Raw genomic sequence first — 12106 nt, forward strand, 5'->3', positions numbered from 1 at the left:
CAAGGTTGTGCGTGTTGTGGCTTCACAAATGCTTTGCTGCATACCTCGGTTGTAACGAGTGGTTATTTCAGTCAACGTTGCTCTTCTATCAGCTTGAATCAGTCGGCCATTCTCCTCTGACCTCTAGCATCCACAAGGCATTTTTGCCCACAGGACTGCCGCATACTGGATGTTTTTCCCTTTTCACACCATTCTTTGTAAACCCCAGAAATGGTTGTGCGTGAAAATCCCAGTAACTGAGCAGATTGTGAAATACTCAGACCGGCTCGTCTGGCACCAACAACCATGCCACGCTCAAAATTGCTTAAATCACCTTTCTTTCCCATTCTGACATTCAGTTTGGAGTTCAGGAGATTGTCTTGACCAGGACCACCCCCCTAAATGCATTGAAGCAACTGCCATGTGATTGGTTGACTAGATAATCGCATTAATGAGAAATAGAACAGGTGTTCCTAATAATTCTTTAGGTAGTAGTTTGTCATGTAGTAAGTATTCATATACAGCAGAAGTGTCATTTCATATTTAACTGCAGGTTTACATGTAGCTGTATAGCCTAGTGGTTAAGATTCTTGGCTCTAATGTAGAAGGTTGTGAGGAATTGAGGCAAAATTTAATTTAAACAAACATATATATGTTTTTAGCCATAATATATTTACATATATTATTATATATTTAGAATATATAATGTATGTAAACATATTATGGCTAAAAACATCAGTAGTAGTTTCCCACATATTATGCATTCATATATATCAGAAGTATGATTTTATATATATATATATATATATATATATATATATATATTTTAGTAATTACACATTTATTTTGTGCCATACATTTTTTACAATTACAAAAAATATATATATATTAATTTAATCTCTATTTCTGAAATGTTTCTGCTGGGATTTGAACTCACAACCTTCTACATTAGAGCCAAGAACCTTAACCACTATGCTATACAGCTACACGTTAACCTGTTGTGAAATGTGAAATGATACTTCTGCTGTATAGGAATACTTACTACATGACAAACTACTATGAGGTTTATCATTCTGCTTTATGGCTGAGTGGTTAAGGTCCTTGCCTCTAATGTAGAAGGTTGTGAGTTCAAATCCTGCCAGAAACGTTTCAGAAATAGAGGCTAAATTAAATTTACATACACTGGGTGTCCCCAAGCACTGACTCCATTTATGGACATAGCTATATATGGAGTCAGAGCAGGTACTCCTAGGCCCTGGAATCACTGGCGTACCGCCCATAGCGGCAGACCATGCAGTTTCTATGGGGCTCGGGAGTTTGAAGGGCCTGGGCAGGCTGATTGGCCCCCTTTCCAATCGAAGTACATCTCCCTTCCTCCTTGTCCCTGCAGCCAGCCACCAAATCCTTTCATCTGCTGCTTCCACTGCCTAGTATCGATACAGCAGCAGAGCAACTGTGTGTGAGAGAGAGAGAGGGCCCGGCAAGGTTAGCAGCGCTTCACGGCTCTAACTTCCTGACCTCCGACCTGGAGAGCCCTGGCCTGCAAGGTAATACAAACTCCATGAGCTGTTGGGATTCCCATATCCCACAGCAACACAATCAGCAGACTGCACACTCTATATGACCGTTATCTAATTGCTCATACTCAGAGGGCGAGGGGGACACACTAGGGTGCTGACGGCTGGTTAAAGCTATGTGTGTTATGTAGGTGTAGAAGGGAGTTAGTGGTTGTGCTGGTGTATGTATGTATATACAGTATACAGTATGTACTGTGTATATATACACTCACCTAAAGAATTATTAGGAACACCATACTAATACGTGTTGGACCCCCTTTTGCCTTTAGAACTGCCTTAATTCTACGTGGCATTGATTCAACAAGGTGCTGATAGCATTCTTTAGAAATGTTGGCCCATATTGATAGGATAGCATCTTGCAGTTGATGGAGATTTGAGGGATGCACATCCAGGGCACGAAGCACCCGTTCCACCACATCCCAAAGATACTCTATTGGGTTGAGATCTGGTGACTGTGGGGCCATTTTAGTACAGTGAACTCATTGTCATGTTCAAGAAACCAATGTGAAATGATTCGAGCTTTGTGACATGGTGCATTATCCTGCTGGAAGTAGCCATCAGAGGATGGATACATGTTCTCATTCTGTTTACGCCAAATTCGGACTCTACCATTTGAATGTCTCAACAGAAATCGAGACTCATCAGACCAGGCAACATTTTTCCAGTCTTCAACAGTCCAATTTTGGTGAGCTCGTGCAAATTGTAGCCTCTTTTTCCTATTTGTAGTGGAGATGAGTGGTACCCGGTGGGGTCTTCTGCTGTTGTAGCCCATCCGCCTCAAGGTTGTGCGTGTTGTGGCTTCACAAATGCTTTGCTGCATACCTCGGTTGTAACGAGTGGTTATTTCAGTCAACGTTGCTCTTCTATCAGCTTGAATCAGTCGGCCATTCTCCTCTGACCTCTAGCATCCACAAGGCATTTTTGCCCACAGGACTGCCGCATACTGGATGTTTTTCCCTTTTCACACCATTCTTTGTAAACCCTAGAAATGGTTGTGCGTGAAAATCCCAGTAACTGAGCAGATTGTGAAATACTCAGACCGGCCCGTCTGGCACCAACAACCATGCCACGCTCAAAATGGCTTAAATCGCCTTTCTTTCCCATTCTGACATTCAGTTTGGAGTTCAGGAGATTGTCTTGACCAGGACCACCCCCCTAAATGCATTGAAGCAACTGCCATGTGATTGGTTGACTAGATAATCGCATTAATGAGAAATAGAACAGGTGTTCCTAATAATTCTTTAGGTGAGTGTATATATATATATATATACACACAGACCTGTTCACAGCTTATTCACCTCACAGTAGCTCCCCATAGACTTCAAACCTCCCATAGACATATGCTTCTGAAGGGAGGGGGGGGGGGGGGTTCAGTCCCTGCCCCTCATTACCTTATTACTATTTCTAATAGGGCAATGAGAGGCAGGGACTGGATTGCCCTCAGAATTTGAAGTATATGTCTATGTATTCTTATTAGTGTTCAGCGGACTTGTGTTTTGAAGTTCGGCGTACAAGGTTCGGGTTATCTAAGAATTCCGTTATGGATTCCGCTAAGTTATGGTCCGTGGTAGCGGAATCCATAACAGAATTCTTAGATAACCTGACCTTGTACGCCGAACTTGAAAACACAAGTCCGCTCATCCATAATTATCATGTGTGTGTATATAATTATATATATATATTTACATACACACATACTACTAATGACAACATCTGCATGTATGTTTTATGGGGGGGGGGGTCAATTATGAGTTTTGCTATGGGGCCCCATGATTTCTATGTAAGCCCCTGCCCGGACTGACACTGGGGGATTCCCTCACTGTACAGTGATCTTCTGCATAGACCTCAGTGGGACCCGGCACCCTCCCCTCTTCAGAGCAGGGGGTGCCTGGTTTAAATCTCGGTTTCTCCCATTGACTTCCATTGCGCTCGGGTGCTCTACAGAGCACCCGAGCATCCCAAAGTGTTCTACTCGAGCACCAGAGCACCCAAGCACTTTGGTGCCCGAACAACACTAATGAAGACCCTTTGCTAGTCTATTAGCAGGACTGTGAGCTCCAGAGCGGACATCATAGCAGCCATTGCGCATCCCTTCTGGAGCCAAGGTCTGCAGAAACAGACAGTTAGAGAAGGAGGCTGCCAAGGGGAGAACTGCTATAGAATTCATCATTTATCATGGTGTTATTACTCAAGTACTCATACATGCAGGGGCGGATTGGCTATAGACCCTACAGGGAAATTGCCTGCCGGAATCCTCTGCCGCAAGTGTGAAAGTACCCTAATAGCTGCAAATTCCCTACAACAGGCTGGTAGCTGGATTACACCCAGTCACCACTAGGGGGTGCTATTATATCACATTTTATATATATATATATATATATATATATATATATACAGTACAGACCAAAAGTTTGGACACACCTTCTCATTCAAAGAGTTTTGTTTATTTTCATGACTATGAAATTGTAGATTCACACTGAAGGCATCAAAACCTATGAATTAACACATGTGGAATTATATACATAACAAACAAGTGTGAAACAACTGAAAATATGTCATATTCTAGGTTCTTCAAAGTAGCCGCCTTTTGCTTTGATTACTGCTTTGCACACTCTTGGCATTCTCTTGATGAGCTTCAAGAGGTAGTCACCTGAAATGGTCTTCCAACAGTCTTGAAGGAGTTCCCAGAAATGCTTAGCACTTGTTGGCCCTTTTGCCTTCACTCTGCGGTCCAGCTCACCCCAAACCATCTCGATTGGGTTCAGGTCCGGTGACTGTGGAGGCCAGGTCATCTGGCGCAGCACCCCATCACTCTCCTTCATGGTCAAATAGCCCTTACACAGCCTGGAGGTGTGTTTGGGGTCATTGTCCTGTTAAAAAATAAATGATGGTCCAACTAAACGCAAACCGGATGGAATAGCATGCCGCTGCAAGATGCTGTGGTAGCCATGCTGGTTCAGTATGCCTTCAATTTTGAATAAATCCCCAACAGTGTCACCAGCAAAGCACCCCCACACCATCACACCTCCTCCTCCATGCTTCACGGTGGGAACCAGGCATGTAGAGTCCATCCGTTCACCTTTTCTGTGTCGCACAAAGACACGGTGTTTGGAACCAAAGATCTCAAATTTGGACTCATCAGACCAAAGCACAGATTTCCACTGGTCTAATGTCCATTCCTTGTGTTCTTTAGCCCAAACAAGTCTCTTCTGCTTGTTGCCTGTCCTTAGCAGTGGTTTCCTAGCAGATATTCTACCATGAAGACCTGATTCACACAGTCTCCTCTTAACAGTTGTTCTAGAGATGTGTCTGCTGCTAGAACTCTGTGTGGCATTGACCTGGTCTCTAATCTGAGCTGCTGTTAACCTGCGATTTCTGAGGCCGGTGACTCGAATGAACTTATCCTCCGCAGCAGAGGTGACTCTTGGTCTTCCTTTCCTGGGGCGGTCCGCATGTGAGCCAGTTTCTTTGTAGTGCTTGATGGTTTTTGTGACTGCACTTGGGGACACTTTCAAAGTTTTCCCAATTTTTCGGACTGACTTACCTTCATTTGTTAAAGTAATGATGGCCACTCGTTTTTCTTTACTTAGCTGCTTTTTTCTTGCCATAATACAAATTCTAACAGTCTATTCAGTAGGACCTTCATTTGTTAAAGTAATGATGGCCACTCGTTTTTCTTTACTTAGCTGCTTTTTTCTTGCCATAATACAAATTCTAACAGTCTATTCAGTAGGACTATCAGCTGACTTCTCCACAACGCAACTGATGGTCCCAACCCCATTTATAAGGCAAGAAATCCCACTTATTAAACCTGACAGGGCACACCTGTGAAGTGAAAACCATTTCAGGTGACTACCTCTTGAAGCTCATCAAGAGAATGCCAAGAGCGTGCAAAGCAGTAATCAAAGCAAAAGGTGGCTACTTTGAAGAACCTAGAATATGACATATTTTCAGTTGTTTCACACTTGTTTGTTATGTATATAATTCCACATGTGTTAATTCATAGTTTTGATGTCTTCAGTGGGAATCTACAATTTGCATAGTCATGAAAATAAAGAAAACTCTTTGAATTAGAAGGTGTGTCCAAACTTTTGGTCTGTACTGTACATGTTGTTTGTTTTACCACTATTAGATGTGCTGGACCGGTTTGGTGGATTCATGAAGTCTCTGAACAATATAAAAGTACGTAATAAAAGAATACAGTCATTTCTATATACACATTGTGCTGTGTATATTCATGTCACGGCCGTAATTGCTATTCCATTTCTTGGCAATTGAAGACCCTTCTAATGCGCTGACACAGCAATATTTTCAGATCATTCTTATGAAAAACAAAAAGTTCCTGAATATGGCTGTTTACCGGTAAATGTTCCCAAAAGTGGACAAATGTGGCTTATTTGCCTTCAATCACAAGTCTCCGTTTTCTCACAGATCTGGCACATGCTGGAAATTCGCAAGCGGCGCATACTATCAACTTTGTTAAAGGGGTTGTCTCATCTGAGACAATAGGGGCATAGCGCTAGGATATGCCCCCGTTGTCTGATCCACTGGGACTCGCTCCTATCTCCCAAACGCAGCCCCAAAAGTGGTGGGTGCACTGTGCATGAGCAGCCGCCCTCCATTCATTTCTATGGGGCCAGCGCTCTGCTATTTCCGTTGGGCCCATAGAAGTGAATAGGAGTGGTGGTCGATCATGCGCAGTGCGCTCTCATTCACTTCTATGGGGAGAGCGCTTGATGGTGGCCGGATCGGAGTCCTGCATCCACTAACTTTTCCGCTCCTGTTCTCAATTTAGGTGCGGGTCCCAGCAATGGGACCCGAACCTATCAGACAATGGGGGCATATCCTAGCGATATGCCCCCATTGTCTCAGATGAGACAACCCCTTTAAGTTTGGATCTGCAAAATCTGGATATCTTCCGTGTGCCTTCTGAATTTTCTCACTCCACTTAATAGAACGGGCTACTCTTGTTTGACCTTTCTATAATTTGCGGAATGGCCGCAGGGATCCACAAAAAACAATGACGCATGCGTGACTCCATATGGGTCAGTGTGCTATCTGCAATCTTTCTCTATCTTTAAGTTGATTTTTTGTTGGATTGCAATGGAATGCGCTGCATGTGATTTTTTTTTTTTGTATTTTTTATTTGCTGGATGGAGTAGTGCAGACATATGCGTTTTCCTATTCATTTAGAAAAGACGGATAGGAAGGCAAACCAGACAAAGGGCAGACATACATATTTTATAGAGAAGCCTATGTATTCATTAAATGCGTTTAAAAACACATCAAGGGTGGTGGCAGATCTTCTTTAGGGCTCATGCACAAGAACATTGTGTGCGTAAGCCCTTAGTAGCATATAGCGCATAGGACAACATTATCATTTTTGTAGATCCTTACACACTACCGTGGATTTTTTTCACCAAGAGCTGCACAAAAAATTGTCATTGTCCTCAGTGTTTAAACAAAGTGTCCGGTAGATGTTTATGGTATTGGGTTCCTTGGCAGATGCCCAAAATACACCGTAATCTAGATTTTCCTTGGTGTGGACTGGCTGCAGCTCCAGTTCCTTGCCTATACACACATCAGGTAGAGTATCTGGTATTCCTTTGGTCAGATGAACAAATGAGCAGCCTACGTCGTCCGAGTCAATATCTGGATCACATTCATAATCAGTTTGCATCTCATTGTAGCCTTTTTCAGGTGATGACATTTTTGGAGAACTTTTTGCATTGTACCCGTCATCTGGTGTGAGGACATCATGTAGCAAGATCTCTGGATCACTTTGTGGATTACTCGAGAAGTAGGCACTACCTGTGTTCTCCGCTGAATCGGTTGTCATCTGGAGGGAAGGTAATTGATAACTAGATTTGTCAAAACTCTCAAGGAGCCAACTGGGTCTACCAGTGTCACAAAATACGAGTCCAGCCTGTAGGGTTGCTTCTTGGTCGTGCTCTGTCCTTGGATTCTTATGTAAATGGTGGGTTGTGGGGTGAAGTAACCCATAAGTTGATGAGAAAATGTCATCCTCTGTTATGATGTTATCAAATAGACTTTCAACAGTGCCGACCTCATCGGAGACGCAAGCCAATGTATCCAGGCTTATTCCGAGTTTAGAAATGGTATCTGGAACAAGATAAGCTTCTGCCACTCCAAGGAAGGTGGTGCTATCAAGATGTCCATCTGGGAGTATGGGGAGGTTGGATGATAAGTTAATGACGTTTTGTAAGGGAGTGATTTTTTCTTTCCGAATATCTTTCAGTGGTATACTCCTGTTCTTAACGGCTGAATAATTAAGAGGTTTATTAGCTGGATTTTGTTTCTCTGCCACGGCTTCCTGTGAGAAAATTGTAGTGGCGAGTTGTTGTGTGGCTGCTTCTATAACGGAGTATTTTCTGTCGAGAAATAAAATAATAGGTAGTTTATTAAACCAGCATCTGGATCTGAATACTTTTGTAATTGCTTGTAATTAAAGATCTAGTAAAGCTGCTAAGTTATTTGATAAAATGTATTTGCATAGCGCCACCTGCTGTTTGTTCTATCCCCTATTTCTCTGTCCACCTCGCTGAGTGAGGACTCACATGCTCAGTTCCATTCTTCAACTGCCATGAGCTATATATTTTGTTAGAAGTTGTGACAGGAAAAGAAGGACGTGCCCCCTGAGGCGTGATGGGGATAGAGCTGCAGAAGAAAGGACACACCACCGGAGCCGTGATATGGAGAGAGCTGCAGAAGAAAGGACACACCACCGGAGCCGTGATATGGAGAGAGCTGCAGAAGAAAGGACACACCACCGGAGCCGTGATCTGGAGAGAGCTGCAGAAGGAAGGACACACCACCGGAGCCGTAATATGGAGAGAGCTGCAGAAAGAAGGACACACCACCGGAGCCTTGATATGGAGAGAGCTGCAGAAGAAAGGACACACCACCGGAGCTGTGATATGGAGAGAGCTGCAGAAGAAAGGACACACCACCAGAGCTGTGATATGGAGAGAGCTGCAGAAGAAAGGACACACCACCGGAGCCATGATATGGAGAGAGCTGCAGAAGGAAGGACACACCACCGGAGCCGTGATATGGAGAGAGCTGCAGAAGGAAGGACACACCACCGGAGCCGTGATATGGAGAGAGCTGCAGAAGGAAGGACACACCACCGGAGCTGTGATATGGAGAGAGCTGCAGAAGGAAGGACACACCACCGGAGCCATGATATGGAGAGAGCTGCAGCAGAAAGGTGACTCCTTCTCAACTGCCAACCATAAATAAAACTAGCTGAGCAATGAATAGGGAAAACTTTGCATCCATGTGAGGTACAGGGCTGGTTCTAGCTTTGTTAGATATAGATTGTCATGTACTAGATGATGTCTGATTCTTTTTTTTTTTTTTACATTATTCATGGGATAACCCCACTAGGGGAAGCTTGCTTTAAATAGATTTATACAGCTCCCATCGAACTCAATGCAAATACCTTATGTCTGCGAAGGTTCTCATTTATCAGTTGCATACAAATGCAACAAATCTGTCATGTGTGAACGCACCCTTAGTGCTAGACTATAAATGAAAAGCATTGTCCAAAATTTTGATATCGATGGCCTATCTTCAGGGTAGGTCATCAATATCCGATCAGTGGGGGGTCTAAATGCTGGAACCTCCACCGAACAGCTGTTTGTAGAGGCTGCAGGGCTTCGGTGAGCACCGTGGCCTCTTCCTAGGCCAGTGACGTCACAGTTATTGGTCACGTGGCCTACACACAGCTCAGATCCATTGAAGTGAATGGGGTTTAAAGGGAGAAATGAAGGCCGGGTCCAGAGCGCTGTCCTCAAATTTAATATTTTGTTAAAATATTCATGTATGATGTGTTTCGGAGTCGGTCCACACCCTTCATCAGATACCTCATCGGGTATCTCATTAAGGGGGCTGACTGTCCCCGAAATGCATCATACATGTATATTTTAAGGTTTTAATATTTTAATAATTTTACAGTCAGGTCCATAAATATTGGGACATCGACACAATTCTAACAAGATGTGCTTTAACTGCAGGCTGTCAGCTTTAATTTGAGGGTATTTACATCCAAATCAGGTGAACGGTGTAGGAATTACAACAGTTTGCATATGTGCCTCCCACTTGTTAAGGGACCAAAAGTAATGGGACAGAATAATAATCATAAATCAAACTTTCACTTTTTAATACTTGGTTGCAAATCCTTTGCAGTCAATTACAGCCTGAAGTCTGGAACGCATAGACATCACCAGACGCTGGGTTTCATCCCTGGTGATGCTCTGCCAGGCCTCTACTGCAACTGTCTTCAGTTCCTGCTTGTTCTTGGGGCATTTTCCCTTCAGTTTTGTCTTCAGCAAGTGAAATTCATGCTCAATCGGATTCAGGTCAGGGGATTGACTTGGCCATTGCATAACATTCCACTTCTTTCCCTTAAAAAACTCTTTGGTTGCTTTTGCAGTATGCTTTGGGTCATTGTCCATCTGCACTGTGAAGCGCCGTCCAATGAGTTCTGAAGCATTTGGCTGAATATGAGCAGATAATATTGCCCGAAACACTTCAGAATTCATCCTGCTGCTTTTGTCAGCAGTCACATCAATAAATACAAGAGAACCAGTTCCATTGGCAGCCATACATGCCCACGCCATGACACTACCACCACCATGCTTCACTGATGAGGTGGTATGCTTAGGATCACGAGCAGTTCCTTTCCTTCTCTATACTCTTCTCTTCCCATCACTCTGGTACAAGTTGATCTTGGTCTCATCTCTCCATAGGATGTTGTTCCAGAACTGTGAAGGCTTTTTTAGATGTCGTTTGGCAAACTCTAATCTGGCCTTCCTGTTTTTGGGGCTCAGCAATGGTTCACATCTTGTGGTGAACCCTCTGTATTCACTCTGGTGAAGTCTTCTCTTGATTGTTGACTTTGACACACATACACCTACCTCCTGGAGAGTGTTCTTGATCTGGCCAACTGTTGTGAAGGGTGTTTTCTTCACCAGGGAAAGAATTATTCGGTCATCCACCACAGTTGTTTTACGTGGTCTTCCGGGTCTTTTGGTGTTGCTGAGCTCACCGGTGCGTTCCTTCTTTTTAAGAATGTTCCAAACAGTTGTTCTGGCCACGCCTAATGTTTTTTCTATCTCTCTGATGGGTTTTTTTTTTTTTTTTTATCCTAATGATGGCTTGCTTCACTGATGGTGACAGCTCTTTGGATCTTATCTTGAGAGTTGACAGCAACAGTTTCCAAATGCAAATAGCACACTTGAAATGAACTCTGGACCTTTTATCTGCTCATTGTAATTGGGATAATGAAGGAATAACACACACCTGGCCATGGAACAGCTGAGAAGCCAATTGTACCATTACTTTTGGTCCCTTAACAAGTGGGAGGCACATATGCAAACTGTTGTAATTCCTACACCGTTCACCTGATTTGGATGTAAATACCCTCAAATTAAAGCTGACAGTCTGCAGTTAAAGCACATCTTGTTCGTTTAATTTCAAATCCATTGTGGGGGTGTATAGAGCCAAAAATGTTAGAATTCTGTCGATGTCCCAATATTTATGGACCTGACTGTATATTACCTTTGAGGACAGCGGTCTAGACCCTGTGTATTCCTATCTAATGCCAATTCAACTGTTGGGATGGTGTACACTATGGAGCGCCATGTATTTTATTATTTTTAAAGCATTTAAGTGAATGAGGCTGAGCTGCAATACCAAGCACAACCACTATCCAATGGATGGCGCTGTACATGGTAACCTGCAAGGAGGCCGTAGCTTACTCAAACAGTTAATAGGAAGGGATCACTGGTGTTGGACCCCCGCTAATCTGATATTAATAACCTATCATGAGGGTCGGTCATCTCCTTTAATATTTAATAATATTTACCTGTAGATTTGGTTTTGCAAGAAACGTCGGTGATTTACTTTCCTTTTAGTTGGTCGGCTCTTTTTTGGTTTTTGTAGGGTACGCATAATATGGCTGGATGCCACGGTTACAAACGTGAAGAGATCGCGACCACATTCGTAGTACCCGAGTTCTGGACGTGGGTAAAGGTTGAATGCGAGTTGTGCCGTCCTGTGGTGCATCGTGACTGGCAGCTTGAGAAGGGAGCTGAAAAGATGGAAAATAACTCAATCAGATGTATTCTTCATTTACGGTAATTCCAACCGTCAGCTTTACAATTGACATTTCAGGCGACGGCCCATGTTTACTAACATGGGGGTATCTCTCTCTAATTGATTAAAAGGCACATGACTCCTAATAAATTTGGAATTTGGAATACTCTCTAACTGCTACAACCAGAGATACTGGTCGGAATCGAAGCAGAGTTCGATTTCAAGTTTTAAAGCAGTTTTCCGCTTTGAAAATAAATTACCGAAGTTATTCAAAGAAGTTTCACGCGACTTCGGGAATAACTAACATTAGATTTCAGGAGACTGCACCAGTTCTTTGTATTATTCACGCATGTATTTGTTGTTCAATTTCTTTTATTCAAAAGAGTTATGAAAGAACATTACATCAAGAAACATTAACAGCTCGATGA

This window comes from Bufo bufo, chromosome 1 (assembly GCF_905171765.1).
Source record: "Bufo bufo chromosome 1, aBufBuf1.1, whole genome shotgun sequence".
Lineage (NCBI taxonomy): Eukaryota > Metazoa > Chordata > Amphibia > Anura > Bufonidae > Bufo > Bufo bufo.